Raw genomic sequence first — 26,824 nt, forward strand, 5'->3', positions numbered from 1 at the left:
GACATGTACTACAGTAAAACTACTAACAGTCATGTACTACAGTAGTACTAATAACAGACATGTACTACAGTAGTACTACTAACAGTCATGTACTACAGTAGTACTACTAACAGAAATGTACTACAGTAGTACTACTAACAGACATTTACTACAGTAGAACTACTAACAGTCATGTACTACAGTAGTACTACTAACAGACATGTACTACAGTAGTACTACTAACAGACATTTACTACAGCAGAACTACTAACAGTCATGTACTACAGTAGTACTACTAAGAGACATGTACTACAGTAAAACTACTAACAGTCATGTACTACAGTAGTACTACTAACAGTCATGTACTACAGTAGTACTAATAACAGACATGTACTACAGTAGTACTACTAACAGTCATGTACTACAGTAGTACTACTAAGAGACATGTACTACAGTAAAACTACTAACAGTCATGTACTACAGTAGTACTACTAACAGTCATGTACTACAGTAGTACTACTAACAGTCATGTACTACAGTAGTACAACTAACAGTCATGTACTACAGTAGTACTAATAACAGTCATGTACTACAGTAGTACTACTAACAGACATGTACTACAGTAGTACTACTAACAGACATGTACTACAGTAGTACTACTAACAGACATGTACTACAGCAGAACTACTAACAGTCATGTACTACAGTAGTACTACTAAGAGACATGTACTACAGTAAAACTACTAACAGTCATGTACTACAGTAGTACTACTAACAGTCATGTACTACAGTAGTACTAATAACAGACATGTACTACAGTAGTACTACTAACAGTCATGTACTACAGTAGTACTACTAACAGAAATGTACTACAGTAGTACTACTAACAGACATTTACTACAGTAGAACTACTAACAGTCATGTACTACAGTAGTACTACTAACAGACATTTATTACAGTAGTACTACTAACAGACATCTACTACAGTAGAACTACTAACAGTCATGTACTACAGTAGTACTACTAACAGACATTTACTACAGTAGTATTACCAACAGTCATGTACTACAGTAGTACTACTAACAGACATGTACTACAGTAGAACTACTAACAGTCATGTACTACAGTAGTACTACTAACAGTCATTTACTACAGTAGTACTACTAACAGTCATGTACTACAGTAGTACTACTAACAGTCATTTACTACAGTAGTACTACTAAGACATGTACTACAGTAGTACTACTAACAGTCATGTACTACAGTAGAACAACTAACAGTCATTTACTACAGTAGTACTACTAAGACATGTACTACAGTAGTACTACTAACAGTCATGTACTACAGTAGAACTACTAACAGTCATTTACTACAGTAGTACTACTAACAGACATTTACTACAGTAGAACTACTAACAGTCATTTACTACAGTAGTACTACTAACAGTCATTTACTACAGTAGTACTACTAAGACATGTACTACAGTAGTACTACTAACAGTCATGTACTACAGTAGAACTACTAACAGTCATTTACTACAGTAGTACTACTAAGACATGTACTACAGTAGTACTACTAACAGTCATGTACTACAGTAGAACTACTAACAGTCATTTACTACAGTAGTACTACTAACAGTCATTTACTACAGTAGTACTACTAACAGACATGTACTACAGTAGTACTACTAACAGTCATGTACTACAGTAGTACTACTAACAGTCATGTACTATAGTAGTACTACTAACAGACAAGTACTACAGTAGAACTACAACAGTCATGTACTACAGTAGTACTACTAACAGACATGTACTACAGTAGAACTACTAACAGTCATTTACTACAGTAGTACTAGTAAGACATGTACTACAGTAGTACTACTAACAGTCATGTACTACATTAGTACTACTTAACAGTCATGTACTACAATATTACTACTAACAGTCATGTACTACAGTAGTACTACTAACAGACATGTACTACAGTAGAACTACTAACAGTCATGTACTACAGCCGTACTACTAACAGACATGTACTACAGCAGAACTACTAACAGTCATGTACTACAGTAGTACAACTAACAGACATGTACTACAGTAGAACTACTAACAGTCATTTACTACAGTAGTACTACTAAGACATGTACTACAGTAGTACTACTAAAAGTCATGTACTACAGTAGTACTAATAACAGACATGTACTACAGTAGTACTACTAACAGTCATGTACTACAGTAGTACTAATAACAGACATGTACTACAGTAGTACTACTAACAGTCATGTACTACAGTAGAACTACTAACAGAAATGTACTACAGTAGTACTACTAACAGACATTTACTACAGTAGAACTACTAACAGTCATGTACTACAGTAGTACTACTAACAGACATTTACTACAGTAGTACTACTAACAGTCATGTACTACAGTAGTACTACTAACAGACATTTACTACAGTAGCACTACTAACAGTCATGTACTACAGTAGTACTACTAACAGACATTTACTACAGTAGAACTACTAACAGTCATGTACTACAGTAGTACTACTAACAGACATTTACTACAGTAGTACTACTAACAGTCATGTACTACAGTAGTACTACTAAATGACATTTACTACAGTAGTACTACTAACAGTCATGTACTACAGTAGTACTACTAACAGACATATACTACAGTAGTACTACTAACAGTCATGTACTACAGTAGTACTACTAACAGTCATGTACTACAATATTACTACTAACAGTCATGTACTACAGTAGTACTACTAACAGACATGTACTACAGTAGTACTACTAACAGTCATGTACTACAGTAGTACTACTAACAGTCATGTACTACAGTAGTACTAATAACAGACATGTACTACAGTAGTACTACTAACAGTCATGTACTACAGTAGTACCACTAAGAGACATGTACTACAGTAAAACTACTAACAGTCATGTACTACAGTAGTACTAATAACAGACATGTACTACAGTAGTACTACTAACAGTCATGTACTACAGTAGTACTACTAACAGAAATGTACTACAGTAGTACTACTAACAGACATTTACTACAGTAGAACTACTAACAGTCATGTACTACAGTAGTACTACTAACAGACATGTACTACAGTAGTACTACTAACAGACATTTACTACAGCAGAACTACTAACAGTCATGTACTACAGTAGTACTACTAAGAGACATGTACTACAGTAAAACTACTAACAGTCATGTACTACAGTAGTACTACTAACAGTCATGTACTACAGTAGTACTAATAACAGACATGTACTACAGTAGTACTACTAACAGTCATGTACTACAGTAGTACTACTAAGAGACATGTACTACAGTAAAACTACTAACAGTCATGTACTACAGTAGTACTACTAACAGTCATGTACTACAGTAGTACTACTAACAGTCATGTACTACAGTAGTACAACTAACAGTCATGTACTACAGTAGTACTAATAACAGTCATGTACTACAGTAGTACTACTAACAGACATGTACTACAGTAGTACTACTAACAGACATGTACTACAGTAGTACTACTAACAGACATGTACTACAGCAGAACTACTAACAGTCATGTACTACAGTAGTACTACTAAGAGACATGTACTACAGTAAAACTACTAACAGTCATGTACTACAGTAGTACTACTAACAGTCATGTACTACAGTAGTACTAATAACAGACATGTACTACAGTAGTACTACTAACAGTCATGTACTACAGTAGTACTACTAACAGAAATGTACTACAGTAGTACTACTAACAGACATTTACTACAGTAGAACTACTAACAGTCATGTACTACAGTAGTACTACTAACAGACATTTATTACAGTAGTACTACTAACAGACATCTACTACAGTAGAACTACTAACAGTCATGTACTACAGTAGTACTACTAACAGACATTTACTACAGTAGTATTACCAACAGTCATGTACTACAGTAGTACTACTAACAGACATGTACTACAGTAGAACTACTAACAGTCATGTACTACAGTAGTACTACTAACAGTCATTTACTACAGTAGTACTACTAACAGTCATGTACTACAGTAGTACTACTAACAGTCATTTACTACAGTAGTACTACTAAGACATGTACTACAGTAGTACTACTAACAGTCATGTACTACAGTAGAACAACTAACAGTCATTTACTACAGTAGTACTACTAAGACATGTACTACAGTAGTACTACTAACAGTCATGTACTACAGTAGAACTACTAACAGTCATTTACTACAGTAGTACTACTAACAGACATTTACTACAGTAGAACTACTAACAGTCATTTACTACAGTAGTACTACTAACAGTCATTTACTACAGTAGTACTACTAAGACATGTACTACAGTAGTACTACTAACAGTCATGTACTACAGTAGAACTACTAACAGTCATTTACTACAGTAGTACTACTAAGACATGTACTACAGTAGTACTACTAACAGTCATGTACTACAGTAGAACTACTAACAGTCATTTACTACAGTAGTACTACTAACAGTCATTTACTACAGTAGTACTACTAACAGACATGTACTACAGTAGTACTACTAACAGTCATGTACTACAGTAGTACTACTAACAGTCATGTACTATAGTAGTACTACTAACAGACAAGTACTACAGTAGAACTACAACAGTCATGTACTACAGTAGTACTACTAACAGACATGTACTACAGTAGAACTACTAACAGTCATTTACTACAGTAGTACTAGTAAGACATGTACTACAGTAGTACTACTAACAGTCATGTACTACATTAGTACTACTTAACAGTCATGTACTACAATATTACTACTAACAGTCATGTACTACAGTAGTACTACTAACAGACATGTACTACAGTAGAACTACTAACAGTCATGTACTACAGCCGTACTACTAACAGACATGTACTACAGCAGAACTACTAACAGTCATGTACTACAGTAGTACAACTAACAGACATGTACTACAGTAGAACTACTAACAGTCATTTACTACAGTAGTACTACTAAGACATGTACTACAGTAGTACTACTAAAAGTCATGTACTACAGTAGTACTAATAACAGACATGTACTACAGTAGTACTACTAACAGTCATGTACTACAGTAGTACTAATAACAGACATGTACTACAGTAGTACTACTAACAGTCATGTACTACAGTAGAACTACTAACAGAAATGTACTACAGTAGTACTACTAACAGACATTTACTACAGTAGAACTACTAACAGTCATGTACTACAGTAGTACTACTAACAGACATTTACTACAGTAGTACTACTAACAGTCATGTACTACAGTAGTACTACTAACAGACATTTACTACAGTAGCACTACTAACAGTCATGTACTACAGTAGTACTACTAACAGACATTTACTACAGTAGAACTACTAACAGTCATGTACTACAGTAGTACTACTAACAGACATTTACTACAGTAGTACTACTAACAGTCATGTACTACAGTAGTACTACTAAATGACATTTACTACAGTAGTACTACTAACAGTCATGTACTACAGTAGTACTACTAACAGACATATACTACAGTAGTACTACTAACAGTCATGTACTACAGTAGTACTACTAACAGTCATGTACTACAATATTACTACTAACAGTCATGTACTACAGTAGTACTACTAACAGTCATGTACTACAGTAGTACTACTAACAGACATTTACTACAGTAGCACTACTAACAGTCATGTACTACAGTAGTACTACTAACAGACATTTACTACAGTAGAACTACTAACAGTCATGTACTACAGTAGTACTACTAACAGACATTTACTACAGTAGTACTACTAACAGTCATGTACTACAGTAGTACTACTAAATGACATTTACTACAGTAGTACTACTAACAGTCATGTACTACAGTAGTACTACTAACAGACATATACTACAGTAGTACTACTAACAGTCATGTACTACAGTAGTACTACTAACAGTCATGTACTACAATATTACTACTAACAGTCATGTACTACAGTAGTACTACTAACAGACATGTACTACAGTAGTACTACTAACAGTCATGTACTACAGTAGTACTAATAACAGACATGTACTACAGTAGTACTACTAACAGTCATGTACTACAGTAGTACTACTAAGAGACATGTACTACAGTAAAACTACTAACAGTCATGTACTACAGTAGTACTAATAACAGACATGTACTACAGTAGTACTACTAACAGTCATGTACTACAGTAGTACTACTAACAGAAATGTACTACAGTAGTACTACTAACAGACATTTACTACAGTAGAACTACTAACAGTCATGTACTACAGTAGTACTACTAACAGACATGTACTACAGTAGTACTACTAACAGACATGTACTACAGTAGTACTACTAACAGACATTTACTACAGCAGAACTACTAACAGTCATGTACTACAGTAGTACTACTAAGAGACATGTACTACAGTAAAACTACTAACAGTCATGTACTACAGTAGTACTACTAACAGTCATGTACTACAGTAGTACTAATAACAGACATGTACTACAGTAGTACTACTAACAGTCATGTACTACAGTAGTACTACTAAGAGACATGTACTACAGTAAAACTACTAACAGTCATGTACTACAGTAGTACTACTAACAGTCATGTACTACAGTAGTACTACTAACAGTCATGTACTACAGTAGTACAACTAACAGTCATGTACTACAGTAGTACTAATAACAGTCATGTACTACAGTAGTACTACTAACAGACATGTACTACAGTAGTACTACTAACAGACATGTACTACAGTAGTACTACTAACAGACATGTACTACAGCAGAACTACTAACAGTCATGTACTACAGTAGTACTACTAAGAGACATGTACTACAGTAAAACTACTAACAGTCATGTACTACAGTAGTACTACTAACAGTCATGTACTACAGTAGTACTAATAACAGACATGTACTACAGTAGTACTACTAACAGTCATGTACTACAGTAGTACTACTAACAGAAATGTACTACAGTAGTACTACTAACAGACATTTACTACAGTAGAACTACTAACAGTCATGTACTACAGTAGTACTACTAACAGACATTTATTACAGTAGTACTACTAACAGACATCTACTACAGTAGAACTACTAACAGTCATGTACTACAGTAGTACTACTAACAGACATTTACTACAGTAGTATTACCAACAGTCATGTACTACAGTAGTACTACTAACAGTCATGTACTACAATATTACTACTAACAGTCATGTACTACAGTAGTACTACTAACAGACATGTACTACAGTAGAACTACTAACAGTCATGTAATACAGCAGTACTACTAACAGACATGTACTACAGCAGAACTACTAACAGTCATGTACTACAGTAGTACTACTAACAGACATGTACTACAGTAGAACTACTAACAGTCATTTACTACAGTAGTACTACTAACAGTCATGTACTACAGTAGTACTAATAACAGTCATGTACTACAGTAGTACTACTAACAGACATGTACTACAGTAGTACTACTAACAGACATGTACTACAGTAGTACTACTAAATGACATTTACTACAGTAGTACTACTAACAGTCATGTACTACAGTAGTACTACTAACAGACATATACTACAGTAGTACTACTAACAGTCATGTACTACAGTAGTACTACTAACAGTCATGTACTACAATATTACTACTAACAGTCATGTACTACAGTAGTACTACTAACAGACATGTACTACAGTAGTACTACTAACAGTCATGTACTACAGTAGTACTAATAACAGTCATGTACTACAGTTGTACTACTAACAGTCATGTACGACAGTAGTACTAATAACAGTCATGTACTACAGTAGTACTAATAACAGTCATGCACTACAGTAGTACTACTAACAGTCATGCACTACAGTAGTACTACTAACAGACATATACTACAGTAGTACTACTAACAGACATGTACTACAGTAGTACTTCTTAACAGTCATGTACTACAATATTACTACTAACAGTCATGTACTACAGTAGTACTACTAACAGACATGTACTACAGTAGAACTACTAACAGTCATGTACTACAGCAGTACTACTAACAGACATGTACTACAGCAGAACTACTAACAGTCATGTACTACAGTAGTACTACTAACAGACATGTACTACAGTAGAACTACTAACAGTCATTCACTACAGTAGTACTACTAACAGTCATGTACTACAGTAGTACTACTAACAGTCATGTACTACAGTAGTACTACTAACAGACATGTACTACAGTAGTACTACTAACAGACATGTACTACAGTAGTACTACTAACAGACATTTACTACAGCAGAACTACTAACAGTCATGTACTACAGTAGTACTACTAAGAGACATGTACTACAGTAAAACTACTAACAGTCATGTACTACAGTAGTACTACTAACAGTCATGTACTACAGTAGTACTAATAACAGACATGTACTACAGTAGTACTACTAACAGTCATGTACTACAGTAGTACTACTAAGAGACATGTACTACAGTAAAACTACTAACAGTCATGTACTACAGTAGTACTACTAACAGTCATGTACTACAGTAGTACTACTAACAGTCATGTACTACAGTAGTACTACTAACAGTCATGTACTACAGTAGTACTAATAACAGTCATGTACTACAGTTGTACTACTAACAGACATGTACTACAGTAGTACTACTAACAGACATGTACTACAGTAGTACTACTAACAGACATGTACTACAGCAGAACTACTAACAGTCATGTACTACAGTAGTACTACTAAGAGACATGTACTACAGTAAAACTACTAACAGTCATGTACTACAGTAGTACTACTAACAGTCATGTACTACAGTAGTACTAATAACAGACATGTACTACAGTAGTACTACTAACAGTCATGTACTACAGTAGTACTACTAACAGAAATGTACTACAGTAGTACTACTAACAGACATTTACTACAGTAGAACTACTAACAGTCATGTACTACAGTAGTACTACTAACAGACATTTACTACAGTAGTACTACTAACAGACATCTACTACAGTAGAACTACTAACAGTCATGTACTACAGTAGTACTACTAACAGACATTTACTACAGTAGTATTACCAACAGTCATGTACTACAGTAGTACTACTAACAGTCATGTACTACAATATTACTACTAACAGTCATGTACTACAGTAGTACTACTAACAGACATGTACTACAGTAGAACTACTAACAGTCATGTAATACAGCAGTACTACTAACAGACATGTACTACAGCAGAACTACTAACAGTCATGTACTACAGTAGTACTACTAACAGACATGTACTACAGTAGAACTACTAACAGTCATTTACTACAGTAGTACTACTAACAGTCATGTACTACAGTAGTACTAATAACAGTCATGTACTACAGTAGTACTACTAACAGACATGTACTACAGTAGTACTACTAACAGACATGTACTACAGTAGTACTACTAACAGACATGTACTACAGCAGAACTACTAACAGTCATGTACTACAGTAGTACTACTAAGAGACATGTACTACAGTAAAACTACTAACAGTCATGTACTACAGTAGTACTACTAACAGTCATGTACTACAGTAGTACTACTAACAGACATTTACTACAGTAGTACTACTAACAGACATCTACTACAGTAGAACTACTAACAGTCATGTACTACAGTAGTACTACTAACAGACATTTACTACAGTAGTATTACCAACAGTCATGTACTACAGTAGTACTACTAACAGTCATGTACTACAGTAGTACTACTAACAGACATTTACTACAGTAGAACTACTAACAGTCATGTACTACAGTAGTACTACTAACAGACATGTACTACAGTAGAACTACTAACAGACATGTACTACAGCAGAACTACTAACAGTCATGTACTACAGTAGTACTACTAACAGATATGTACTACATTAGTACTACTAACAGTCATGTACTACAGTAGTACTAATAACAGTCATGTACTACATTAATACTACTAACAGACATTTACTACAGTAGTACTACTAACAGTCATGTACTACAGTAGTACTACTAACAGACATGTACTACAGTAGAACTATTAACAGTCATGTACTACAGTAGTACTACTAACAGTCACGTACTACAGTAGAACTACTAACAGTCATGTACTACAGTAGTACTACTAACAGACATTTACTACAGTAGTACTACTAACAATCATGTACTACAGTAGTACTACTAACAGACATGTACTACAGTAGAACTACTAACAGACATTTACTACAGTAGTACTACTAACAATCATGTACTACAGTAGTACTACTAACAGACATGTACTACAGTAGAACTACTAACAGTCAAGTACTACAGTAGTACTACTAACAGTCATTTACTACAGTAGTACTACTAAGACATGTACTACAGTAGTACTACTAACAGTCATGTACTACAGTAGAACTACTAACAGTCATTTACTACAGTAGTACTACTAAGACATGTACTACAGTAGTACTACTAACAGTCATGTACTACAGTAGAACTACTAACAGTCATTTACTACAGTAGTACTACTAACAGACATTTACTACAGTAGAACTACTAACAGTCATTTACTACAGTAGTACTACTAACAGTCATTTACTACAGTAGTACTACTAAGACATGTACTACAGTAGAACTACTAACAGTCATGTACTACAGTAGAACTACTAACAGTCATTTACTACAGTAGTACTACTAAGACATGTACTACAGTAGTACTACTAACAGTCATGTACTACAGTAGAACTACTAACAGTCATTTACTACAGTAGTACTACTAACAGTCATTTACTACAGTAGTACTACTAACAGTCATGTACTACAGTAGTACTACTAACAGACATGTACTACAGTAGAACTACTAACAGTCATTTACTACAGTAGTACCACTAACAGTAACGTACTACAGTAGAACTACTAACAGACATTTACTACAGTAGTACTACTAACAGTCATGTACTACAGTAGTCCTACTAAGACATGTACTACAGTAGTACTACTAACAGTCATGTACTACAGTAGTACTACTAACAGAAATGTACTACAGTAGTACTACTAACAGACATTTACTACAGTAGAACTACTAACAGTCATGTACTACAGTAGTACTACTAACAGACATTTACTACAGTAGTACTACTAACAGACATCTACTACAGTAGAACTACTAACAGTCATGTACTACAGTAGTACTACTAACAGACATTTACTACAGTAGTATTACCAACAGTCATGTACTACAGTAGTACTACTAACAGTCATGTACTACAGTAGTACTACTAACAGATATTTACTACAGTAGAACTACTTACAGTCATGTACTACAGTAGTACTACTAACAGACATGTACTACAGTAGAACTACTAACAGACATGTACTACAGCAGAACTACTAACAGTCATGTACTACAGTAGTACTACTAACAGACATGTACTACAGTAGTACCACTAACAGTCATGTACTACATTAATACTACTAACAGACATTTACTACAGTAGTACTACTAACAGTCATGTACTACAGTAGTACTACTAACAGACATGTACTACAGTAGAACTATTAACAGTCATGTACTACAGTAGTACTACTAACAGTCACGTACTACAGTAGAACTACTAACAGTCATGTACTACAGTAGTACTACTAACAGACATTTACTACAGTAGTACTACTAACAATCATGTACTACAGTAGTACTACTAACAGACATGTACTACAGTAGAACTACTAACAGACATTTACTACAGTAGTACTACTAACAATCATGTACTACAGTAGTACTACTAACAGACATGTACTACAGTAGAACTACTAACAGTCATGTACTACAGTAGTACTACTAACAGTCATTTACTACAGTAGTACTACTAAGACATGTACTACAGTAGTACTACTAACAGTCATGTACTACAGTAGAACTACTAACAGTCATTTACTACAGTAGTACTACTAACAGTCATGTACTACAGTAGTACTAATAACAGACATGTACTACAGTAGTACTACTAACAGTCATGTACTACAGTAGTACTACTAACAGAAATGTACTACAGTAGTACTACTAACAGACATTTACTACAGTAGAACTACTAACAGTCATGTACTACAGTAGTACTACTAACAGACATTTACTACAGTAGTACTACTAACAGACATCTACTACAGTAGAACTACTAACAGTCATGTACTACAGTAGTACTACTAACAGACATTTACTACAGTAGTATTACCAACAGTCATGTACTACAGTAGTACTACTAACAGTCATGTACTACAAAAGTACTACTAACAGACATTTACTACAGTAGTCCTACTAAGACATGTACTACAGTAGTACTAACAGTCATGTACTACAGTAGTACTACTAACAGTCATGTACTACAGTAGTACTACTAACAGACATGTACTACAGTAGAACTACTAACAGTCATTTACTACAGTAGTACCACTAACAGTAACGTACTACAGTAGAACTACTAACAGACATTTACTACAGTAGTACTACTAACAGTCATGTACTACAGTAGTCCTACTAAGACATGTACTACAGTAGTACTACTAACAGTCATGTACTACAGTAGTACTACTAACAGAAATGTACTACAGTAGTACTACTAACAGACATTTACTACAGTAGAACTACTAACAGTCATGTACTACAGTAGTACTACTAACAGACATTTACTACAGTAGTACTACTAACAGACATCTACTACAGTAGAACTACTAACAGTCATGTACTACAGTAGTACTACTAACAGACATTTACTACAGTAGTATTACCAACAGTCATGTACTACAGTAGTACTACTAACAGTCATGTACTACAGTAGTACTACTAACAGATATTTACTACAGTAGAACTACTTACAGTCATGTACTACAGTAGTACTACTAACAGACATGTACTACAGTAGAACTACTAACAGACATGTACTACAGCAGAACTACTAACAGTCATGTACTACAGTAGTACTACTAACAGACATGTACTACAGTAGTACTACTAACAGTCATGTACTACAGTAGTACTAATAACAGTCATGTACTCCATTAATACTACTAACAGACATTTACTACAGTAGTACTACTAACAGTCATGTACTACAGTAGTACTACTAACAGACATGTACTACAGTAGAACTATTAACAGTCATGTACTACAGTAGTACTACTAACAGTCACGTACTACAGTAGAACTACTAACAGTCATGTACTACAGTAGTACTACTAACAGACATTTACTACAGTAGTACTACTAACAATCATGTACTACAGTAGTACTACTAACAGACATGTACTACAGTAGAACTACTAACAGACATTTACTACAGTAGTACTACTAACAATCATGTACTACAGTAGTACTACTAACAGACATGTACTACAGTAGAACTACTAACAGTCATGTACTACAGTAGTACTACTAACAGTCATTTACTACAGTAGTACTACTAAGACATGTACTACAGTAGTACTACTAACAGTCATGTACTACAGTAGAACTACTAACAGTCATTTACTACAGTAGTACTACTAAGACATGTACTACAGTAGTACTACTAACAGTCATGTACTACAGTAGAACTACTAACAGTCATAAACTACAGTAGTACTACTAACAGACATTTACTACAGTAGAACTACTAACAGTCATTTACTACAGTAGTACTACTAACAGTCATTTACTACAGTAGTACTACTAAGACATGTACTACAGTAGAACTACTAACAGTCATGTACTACAGTAGAACTACTAACAGTCATTTACTACAGTAGTACTACTAAGACATGTACTACAGTAGTACTACTAACAGTCATGTACTACAGTAGAACTACTAACAGTCATTTACTACAGTAGTACTACTAACAGTCATTTACTACAGTAGTACTACTAACAGACATGTACTACAGTAGAACTACTAACAGTCATGTACTACAGTAGTACTACTGACAGTCATGTACTACAGTAGTTCTACTTAACAGTCATTTACTACAGTAGTACTACTAACAGACATGTACTACAGTAGTACTACTAACAGTCATGTACTACAGTAGTACTAATAACAGACATGTACTACAGTAGTACTACTAACAGTCATGTACTACAGTAGTACTACTAACAGAAATGTACTACAGTAGTACTACTAACAGACATTTACTACAGTAGAACTACTAACAGTCATGTACTACAGTAGTACTACTAACAGACATTTACTACAGTAGTACTACTAAAAGACATCTACTACAGTAGAACTACTAACAGTCATGTACTACAGTAGTACTACTAACAGACATTTACTACAGTAGTATTACCAACAGTCATGTACTACAGTAGTACTACTAACAGTCATGTACTACAGTAGTACTACTAACAGACATTTACTACAGTAGTACTACTAACAGACATTTACTACAGTAGAACTACTAACAGTCATGTACTACAGTAGTACTACTAACAGACATTTACTACAGTAGTACTACTAAAAGACATCTACTACAGTAGAACTACTAACAGTCATGTACTACAGTAGTACTACTAACAGACATTTACTACAGTAGAACTACTAACAGTCATGTACTACAGTAGTACTACTAACAGACATTTACTACAGTAGTACTACTAACAGTCATGTACTACAGTAGTACTACTAAATGACATTTACTACAGTAGTACTACTAACAGTCATGTACTACAGTAGTACTACTAACAGACATATACTACAGTAGTACTACTAACAGTCATGTACTACAGTAGTACTACTAACAGTCATGTACTACAATATTACTACTAACAGTCATGTACTACAGTAGTACTACTAACAGACATGTACTACAGTAGTACTACTAACAGTCATGTACTACAGTAGTACTAATAACAGACATGTACTACAGTAGTACTACTAACAGTCATGTACTACAGTAGTACTACTAAGAGACATGTACTACAGTAAAACTACTAACAGTCATGTACTACAGTAGTACTAATAACAGACATGTACTACAGTAGTACTACTAACAGTCATGTACTACAGTAGTACTACTAACAGAAATGTACTACAGTAGTACTACTAACAGACATTTACTACAGTAGAACTACTAACAGTCATGTACTACAGTAGTACTACTAACAGACATGTACTACAGTAGTACTACTAACAGACATGTACTACAGTAGTACTACTAACAGACATTTACTACAGCAGAACTACTAACAGTCATGTACTACAGTAGTACTACTAAGAGACATGTACTACAGTAAAACTACTAACAGTCATGTACTACAGTAGTACTACTAACAGTCATGTACTACAGTAGTACTAATAACAGACATGTACTACAGTAGTACTACTAACAGTCATGTACTACAGTAGTACTACTAAGAGACATGTACTACAGTAAAACTACTAACAGTCATGTACTACAGTAGTACTACTAACAGTCATGTACTACAGTAGTACTACTAACAGTCATGTACTACAGTAGTACAACTAACAGTCATGTACTACAGTAGTACTAATAACAGTCATGTACTACAGTAGTACTACTAACAGACATGTACTACAGTAGTACTACTAACAGACATGTACTACAGTAGTACTACTAACAGACATGTACTACAGCAGAACTACTAACAGTCATGTACTACAGTAGTACTACTAAGAGACATGTACTACAGTAAAACTACTAACAGTCATGTACTACAGTAGTACTACTAACAGTCATGTACTACAGTAGTACTAATAACAGACATGTACTACAGTAGTACTACTAACAGTCATGTACTACAGTAGTACTACTAACAGAAATGTACTACAGTAGTACTACTAACAGACATTTACTACAGTAGAACTACTAACAGTCATGTACTACAGTAGTACTACTAACAGACATTTATTACAGTAGTACTACTAACAGACATCTACTACAGTAGAACTACTAACAGTCATGTACTACAGTAGTACTACTAACAGACATTTACTACAGTAGTATTACCAACAGTCATGTACTACAGTAGTACTACTAACAGTCATGTACTACAATATTACTACTAACAGTCATGTACTACAGTAGTACTACTAACAGACATGTACTACAGTAGAACTACTAACAGTCATGTAATACAGCAGTACTACTAACAGACATGTACTACAGCAGAACTACTAACAGTCATGTACTACAGTAGTACTACTAACAGACATGTACTACAGTAGAACTACTAACAGTCATTTACTACAGTAGTACTACTAACAGTCATGTACTACAGTAGTACTAATAACAGTCATGTACTACAGTAGTACTACTAACAGACATGTACTACAGTAGTACTACTAACAGACATGTACTACAGTAGTACTACTAAATGACATTTACTACAGTAGTACTACTAACAGTCATGTACTACAGTAGTACTACTAACAGACATATACTACAGTAGTACTACTAACAGTCATGTACTACAGTAGTACTACTAACAGTCATGTACTACAATATTACTACTAACAGTCATGTACTACAGTAGTACTACTAACAGACATGTACTACAGTAGTACTACTAACAGTCATGTACTACAGTAGTACTAATAACAGTCATGTACTACAGTTGTACTACTAACAGTCATGTACGACAGTAGTACTAATAACAGTCATGTACTACAGTAGTACTAATAACAGTCATGCACTACAGTAGTACTACTAACAGTCATGCACTACAGTAGTACTACTAACAGACATATACTACAGTAGTACTACTAACAGACATGTACTACAGTAGTACTTCTTAACAGTCATGTACTACAATATTACTACTAACAGTCATGTACTACAGTAGTACTACTAACAGACATGTACTACAGTAGAACTACTAACAGTCATGTACTACAGCAGTACTACTAACAGACATGTACTACAGCAGAACTACTAACAGTCATGTACTACAGTAGTACTACTAACAGACATGTACTACAGTAGAACTACTAACAGTCATTCACTACAGTAGTACTACTAACAGTCATGTACTACAGTAGTACTACTAACAGTCATGTACTACAGTAGTACTACTAACAGACATGTACTACAGTAGTACTACTAACAGACATGTACTACAGTAGTACTACTAACAGACATTTACTACAGCAGAACTACTAACAGTCATGTACTACAGTAGTACTACTAAGAGACATGTACTACAGTAAAACTACTAACAGTCATGTACTACAGTAGTACTACTAACAGTCATGTACTACAGTAGTACTAATAACAGACATGTACTACAGTAGTACTACTAACAGTCATGTACTACAGTAGTACTACTAAGAGACATGTACTACAGTAAAACTACTAACAGTCATGTACTACAGTAGTACTACTAACAGTCATGTACTACAGTAGTACTACTAACAGTCATGTACTACAGTAGTACTACTAACAGTCATGTACTACAGTAGTACTAATAACAGTCATGTACTACAGTTGTACTACTAACAGACATGTACTACAGTAGTACTACTAACAGACATGTACTACAGTAGTACTACTAACAGACATGTACTACAGCAGAACTACTAACAGTCATGTACTACAGTAGTACTACTAAGAGACATGTACTACAGTAAAACTACTAACAGTCATGTACTACAGTAGTACTACTAACAGTCATGTACTACAGTAGTACTAATAACAGACATGTACTACAGTAGTACTACTAACAGTCATGTACTACAGTAGTACTACTAACAGAAATGTACTACAGTAGTACTACTAACAGACATTTACTACAGTAGAACTACTAACAGTCATGTACTACAGTAGTACTACTAACAGACATTTACTACAGTAGTACTACTAACAGACATCTACTACAGTAGAACTACTAACAGTCATGTACTACAGTAGTACTACTAACAGACATTTACTACAGTAGTATTACCAACAGTCATGTACTACAGTAGTACTACTAACAGTCATGTACTACAATATTACTACTAACAGTCATGTACTACAGTAGTACTACTAACAGACATGTACTACAGTAGAACTACTAACAGTCATGTAATACAGCAGTACTACTAACAGACATGTACTACAGCAGAACTACTAACAGTCATGTACTACAGTAGTACTACTAACAGACATGTACTACAGTAGAACTACTAACAGTCATTTACTACAGTAGTACTACTAACAGTCATGTACTACAGTAGTACTAATAACAGTCATGTACTACAGTAGTACTACTAACAGACATGTACTACAGTAGTACTACTAACAGACATGTACTACAGTAGTACTACTAACAGACATGTACTACAGCAGAACTACTAACAGTCATGTACTACAGTAGTACTACTAAGAGACATGTACTACAGTAAAACTACTAACAGTCATGTACTACAGTAGTACTACTAACAGTCATGTACTACAGTAGTACTACTAACAGACATTTACTACAGTAGTACTACTAACAGACATCTACTACAGTAGAACTACTAACAGTCATGTACTACAGTAGTACTACTAACAGACATTTACTACAGTAGTATTACCAACAGTCATGTACTACAGTAGTACTACTAACAGTCATGTACTACTGTAGTACTACTAACAGACATTTACTACAGTAGAACTACTAACAGTCATGTACTACAGTAGTACTACTAACAGACATGTACTACAGTAGAACTACTAACAGACATGTACTACAGCAGAACTACTAACAGTCATGTACTACAGTAGTACTACTAACAGATATGTACTACATTAGTACTACTAACAGTCATGTACTACAGTAGTACTAATAACAGTCATGTACTACATTAATACTACTAACAGACATTTACTACAGTAGTACTACTAACAGTCATGTACTACAGTAGTACTACTAACAGACATGTACTACAGTAGAACTATTAACAGTCATGTACTACAGTAGTACTACTAACAGTCACGTACTACAGTAGAACTACTAACAGTCATGTACTACAGTAGTACTACTAACAGACATTTACTACAGTAGTACTACTAACAATCATGTACTACAGTAGTACTACTAACAGACATGTACTACAGTAGAACTACTAACAGACATTTACTACAGTAGTACTACTAACAATCATGTACTACAGTAGTACTACTAACAGACATGTACTACAGTAGAACTACTAACAGTCAAGTACTACAGTAGTACTACTAACAGTCATTTACTACAGTAGTACTACTAAGACATGTACTACAGTAGTACTACTAACAGTCATGTACTACAGTAGAACTACTAACAGTCATTTACTACAGTAGTACTACTAAGACATGTACTACAGTAGTACTACTAACAGTCATGTACTACAGTAGAACTACTAACAGTCATTTACTACAGTAGTACTACTAACAGACATTTACTACAGTAGAACTACTAACAGTCATTTACTACAGTAGTACTACTAACAGTCATTTACTACAGTAGTACTACTAAGACATGTACTACAGTAGAACTACTAACAGTCATGTACTACAGTAGAACTACTAACAGTCATTTACTACAGTAGTACTACTAAGACATGTACTACAGTAGTACTACTAACAGTCATGTACTACAGTAGAACTACTAACAGTCATTTACTACAGTAGTACTACTAACAGTCATTTACTACAGTAGTACTACTAACAGTCATGTACTACAGTAGTACTACTAACAGACATGTACTACAGTAGAACTACTAACAGTCATTTACTACAGTAGTACCACTAACAGTAACGTACTACAGTAGAACTACTAACAGACATTTACTACAGTAGTACTACTAACAGTCATGTACTACAGTAGTCCTACTAAGACATGTACTACAGTAGTACTACTAACAGTCATGTACTACAGTAGTACTACTAACAGAAATGTACTACAGTAGTACTACTAACAGACATTTACTACAGTAGAACTACTAACAGTCATGTACTACAGTAGTACTACTAACAGACATTTACTACAGTAGTACTACTAACAGACATCTACTACAGTAGAACTACTAACAGTCATGTACTACAGTAGTACTACTAACAGACATTTACTACAGTAGTATTACCAACAGTCATGTACTACAGTAGTACTACTAACAGTCATGTACTACAGTAGTACTACTAACAGATATTTACTACAGTAGAACTACTTACAGTCATGTACTACAGTAGTACTACTAACAGACATGTACTACAGTAGAACTACTAACAGACATGTACTACAGCAGAACTACTAACAGTCATGTACTACAGTAGTACTACTAACAGACATGTACTACAGTAGTACCACTAACAGTCATGTACTACATTAATACTACTAACAGACATTTACTACAGTAGTACTACTAACAGTCATGTACTACAGTAGTACTACTAACAGACATGTACTACAGTAGAACTATTAACAGTCATGTACTACAGTAGTACTACTAACAGTCACGTACTACAGTAGAACTACTAACAGTCATGTACTACAGTAGTACTACTAACAGACATTTACTACAGTAGTACTACTAACAATCATGTACTACAGTAGTACTACTAACAGACATGTACTACAGTAGAACTACTAACAGACATTTACTACAGTAGTACTACTAACAATCATGTACTACAGTAGTACTACTAACAGACATGTACTACAGTAGAACTACTAACAGTCATGTACTACAGTAGTACTACTAACAGTCATTTACTACAGTAGTACTACTAAGACATGTACTACAGTAGTACTACTAACAGTCATGTACTACAGTAGAACTACTAACAGTCATTTACTACAGTAGTACTACTAACAGTCATGTACTACAGTAGTACTAATAACAGACATGTACTACAGTAGTACTACTAACAGTCATGTACTACAGTAGTACTACTAACAGAAATGTACTACAGTAGTACTACTAACAGACATTTACTACAGTAGAACTACTAACAGTCATGTACTACAGTAGTACTACTAACAGACATTTACTACAGTAGTACTACTAACAGACATCTACTACAGTAGAACTACTAACAGTCATGTACTACAGTAGTACTACTAACAGACATTTACTACAGTAGTATTACCAACAGTCATGTACTACAGTAGTACTACTAACAGTCATGTACTACAAAAGTACTACTAACAGACATTTACTACAGTAGTCCTACTAAGACATGTACTACAGTAGTACTAACAGTCATGTACTACAGTAGTACTACTAACAGTCATGTACTACAGTAGTACTACTAACAGACATGTACTACAGTAGAACTACTAACAGTCATTTACTACAGTAGTACCACTAACAGTAACGTACTACAGTAGAACTACTAACAGACATTTACTACAGTAGTACTACTAACAGTCATGTACTACAGTAGTCCTACTAAGACATGTACTACAGTAGTACTACTAACAGTCATGTACTACAGTAGTACTACTAACAGAAATGTACTACAGTAGTACTACTAACAGACATTTACTACAGTAGAACTACTAACAGTCATGTACTACAGTAGTACTACTAACAGACATTTACTACAGTAGTACTACTAACAGACATCTACTACAGTAGAACTACTAACAGTCATGTACTACAGTAGTACTACTAACAGACATTTACTACAGTAGTATTACCAACAGTCATGTACTACAGTAGTACTACTAACAGTCATGTACTACAGTAGTACTACTAACAGATATTTACTACAGTAGAACTACTTACAGTCATGTACTACAGTAGTACTACTAACAGACATGTACTACAGTAGAACTACTAACAGACATGTACTACAGCAGAACTACTAACAGTCATGTACTACAGTAGTACTACTAACAGACATGTACTACAGTAGTACTACTAACAGTCATGTACTACAGTAGTACTAATAACAGTCATGTACTCCATTAATACTACTAACAGACATTTACTACAGTAGTACTACTAACAGTCATGTACTACAGTAGTACTACTAACAGACATGTACTACAGTAGAACTATTAACAGTCATGTACTACAGTAGTACTACTAACAGTCACGTACTACAGTAGAACTACTAACAGTCATGTACTACAGTAGTACTACTAACAGACATTTACTACAGTAGTACTACTAACAATCATGTACTACAGTAGTACTACTAACAGACATGTACTACAGTAGAACTACTAACAGACATTTACTACAGTAGTACTACTAACAATCATGTACTACAGTAGTACTACTAACAGACATGTACTACAGTAGAACTACTAACAGTCATGTACTACAGTAGTACTACTAACAGTCATTTACTACAGTAGTACTACTAAGACATGTACTACAGTAGTACTACTAACAGTCATGTACTACAGTAGAACTACTAACAGTCATTTACTACAGTAGTACTACTAAGACATGTACTACAGTAGTACTACTAACAGTCATGTACTACAGTAGAACTACTAACAGTCATAAACTACAGTAGTACTACTAACAGACATTTACTACAGTAGAACTACTAACAGTCATTTACTACAGTAGTACTACTAACAGTCATTTACTACAGTAGTACTACTAAGACATGTACTACAGTAGAACTACTAACAGTCATGTACTACAGTAGAACTACTAACAGTCATTTACTACAGTAGTACTACTAAGACATGTACTACAGTAGTACTACTAACAGTCATGTACTACAGTAGAACTACTAACAGTCATTTACTACAGTAGTACTACTAACAGTCATTTACTACAGTAGTACTACTAACAGACATGTACTACAGTAGAACTACTAACAGTCATGTACTACAGTAGTACTACTGACAGTCATGTACTACAGTAGTTCTACTTAACAGTCATTTACTACAGTAGTACTACTAACAGACATGTACTACAGTAGTACTACTAACAGTCATGTACTACAGTAGTACTAATAACAGACATGTACTACAGTAGTACTACTAACAGTCATGTACTACAGTAGTACTACTAACAGAAATGTACTACAGTAGTACTACTAACAGACATTTACTACAGTAGAACTACTAACAGTCATGTACTACAGTAGTACTACTAACAGACATTTACTACAGTAGTACTACTAAAAGACATCTACTACAGTAGAACTACTAACAGTCATGTACTACAGTAGTACTACTAACAGACATTTACTACAGTAGTATTACCAACAGTCATGTACTACAGTAGTACTACTAACAGTCATGTACTACAGTAGTACTACTAACAGACATTTACTACAGTAGAACTACTAACAGTCATGTACTACAGTAGTACTACTAACAGACATGTACTACAGTAGAACTACTAACAGACATGTACTACAGCAGAACTACTAAAAGTCATGTACTACAGTAGTACTACTAACAAACATGTACTACAGTAGTACTACTAACAGTCATGTACTACAATAGTACTAATAACAGTCATGTACTACAGTAGTACTACTAACAGACATGTACTACAGTAGTACTACTAACAGTCATGTACTACAGTAGTACTACTAACAGTCATGTATTACAGTAGTACTACTAACAGACATGTACTACAGTAGAACTACTAACAGTCATGTACTACAGTAGTACTACTAACAGACATTTACTACAGTAGTACTACTAACAGTCATGTACTACAGTAGTACTACTAACAGACATGTACTACAGTAGTACTACTAACAGTCATGTACTACAGTAGTACTACTTAACAGTCATGTACTACAGTAGAACTACTAACAGTCATGTACTACAGTAGTACTACTAACAGTCATTTACTACAGTAGTACTACTAAGACATGTACTACAGTAGTACTACTAACAGTCATGTACTACAGTAGAACTACTAACAGTCATTTACTACAGTAGTACTACTAAGACATGTACTACAGTAGTACTACTAACAGTCATGTACTACAGTAGTACTACTAACAGTCATGTACTACAGTAGAACTACTAACAGTCATAAACTACAGTAGTACTACTAACAGACATTTACTACAGTAGAACTACTAACAGTCATTTACTACAGTAGTACTACTAACAGTCATTTACTACAGTAGTACTACTAAGACATGTACTACAGTAGAACTACTAACAGTCATGTACTACAGTAGAACTACTAACAGTCATTTACTACAGTAGTACTACTAAGACATGTACTACAGTAGTACTACTAACAGTCATGTACTACAGTAGAACTACTAACAGTCATTTACTACAGTAGTACTACTAACAGTCATTTACTACAATAGTACTACTAACAGACATGTACTACAGTAGAACTACTAACAGTCATGTACTACAGTAGTACTACTGACAGTCATGTACTACAGTAGTTCTACTTAACAGTCATTTACTACAGTAGTACTACTAACAGACATGTACTACAGTAGTACTACTAACAGTCATGTACTACAGTAGTACTACTAACAGACATTTACTACAGTAGAACTACTAACAGTCATGTACTACAGTAGTACTACTAACAGACATTTACTACAGTAGTACTACTAACAGACATTTACTACAGTAGAACTACTAACAGTCATGTACTACAGTAGTACTACTAACAGACATTTACTACAGTAGTACTACTAACAGACATCTACTACAGTAGAACTACTAACAGTCATGTACTACAGTAGTACTACTAACAGACATTTACTACAGTAGTATTACCAACAGTCATGTACTACAGTAGTACTACTAACAGTCATGTACTACAGTAGTACTACTAACAGACATTTACTACAGTAGAACTACTAACAGTCATGTACTACAGTAGTACTACTAACAGACATGTACTACAGTAGAACTACTAACAGACATGTACTACAGCAGAACTACTAAAAGTCATGTACTACAGTAGTACTACTAACAGACATCTACTACAGTAGAACTACTAACAGTCATGTACTACAGTAGTACTACTAACAGACATTTACTACAGTAGTATTACCAACAGTCATGTACTACAGTAGTACTACTAACAGTCATGTACTACAGTAGTACTACTAACAGACATTTACTACAGTAGAACTACTAACAGTCATGTACTACAGTAGTACTACTAACAGACATGTACTACAGTAGAACTACTAACAGACATGTACTACAGCAGAACTACTAAAAGTCATGTACTACAGTAGTACTACTAACAAACATGTACTACAGTAGTACTACTAACAGTCATGTACTACAATAGTACTAATAACAGTCATGTACTACAGTAGTACTACTAACAGACATGTACTACAGTAGTACTACTAACAGTCATGTACTACAGTAGTACTACTAACAGTCATGTATTACAGTAGTACTACTAACGGACCTGTACTACAGTAGAACTACTAACAGTCATGTACTACAGTAGTACTACTAACAGACATTTACTACAGTAGTACTACTAACAGTCATGTACTACAGTAGTACTACTAACAGACATGTACTACAGTAGTACTACTAACAGTCATGTACTACAGTAGTACTACTTAACAGTCATGTACTACAGCAGTACTACTAACAGACATGTACTACAGTAGAACTACTAACAGTCATTTACTACAGTAGTCCTACTAAGACATGTACTACAGTAGTACTAACAGTCATGTACTACAGTAGTACTACTAACAGTCATGTACTACAGTAGTACTACTAACAGACATGTACTACAGTAGAACTACTAACAGTCATTTACTACAGTAGTACCACTAACAGTAACGTACTACAGTAGAACTACTAACAGACATTTACTACAGTAGTACTACTAACAGTCATGTACTACAGTAGTCCTACTAAGACATGTACTACAGTAGTACTACTAACAGTCATGTACTACAGTAGTACTACTAACAGACATTTACTACAGTAGTACTACTAACAGTCATGTACTACAGTAGTACTACTAACAGACATGTACTACAGTAGAACTACTAACAGTCATGTACTACAGTAGTACTACTAACAGACATTTACTACAGTAGTACTACTAACAGTCATGTACTACAACAGTACTATTAACAGTCATGTACTACAGTAGTACTAATAACAGACATGTACTACAGTAGTACTACTAACAGTCATGTACTACAGTAGTACTACTAACAGACATGTACTACAGTAGTACTACTAACAGACATTTACTACAGTAGTACTACTAACAGTCATGTACTACAGTAGTACTACTAACAGTCATGTACTACAGTAGAACTACTAACAGTCATATACTACAGTAGTACTACTAACAGTTCTGTACTACAGTATTACTAATAACAGTGATGCACTACAGTAGTACTACTAACAGTCATGCACTACAGTAGTACTACTAACAGACATGTACTACAGTAGTACTACTAACAGACATGTACTACAGTAGTACTACTTAACAGTCATGTACTAAAATATTAGTACTAACAGTCATGTACTACAGTAGTACTACTAACAGTCATGTACTACAGTAGTACTACTAACAGACATGTACTACAGTAGTACTACTAACAGTCATGTACTACAGTAGTACTACTGAACAGTCATGTACTACAGTAGTACTACTAACGGACATGTACTACAGTAGAACTACTAACAGTCATTTACTACAGTAGTCCTACTAAGACATGTACTACAGTAGTACTAACAGTCATGTACTACAGTAGTACTACTAACAGTCATGTACTACAGTAGTACTACTAACAGACATGTACTACAGTAGAACTACTAACAGAAATGTACTACAGTAGTACTACTAACAGTCATTTACTACAATAGTACCACTAACAGTAAC

Source organism: Telmatherina bonti (genome assembly GCF_933228915.1).
Source record: "Telmatherina bonti genome assembly, chromosome: 6".
Taxonomy (NCBI): domain Eukaryota; kingdom Metazoa; phylum Chordata; class Actinopteri; order Atheriniformes; family Telmatherinidae; genus Telmatherina; species Telmatherina bonti.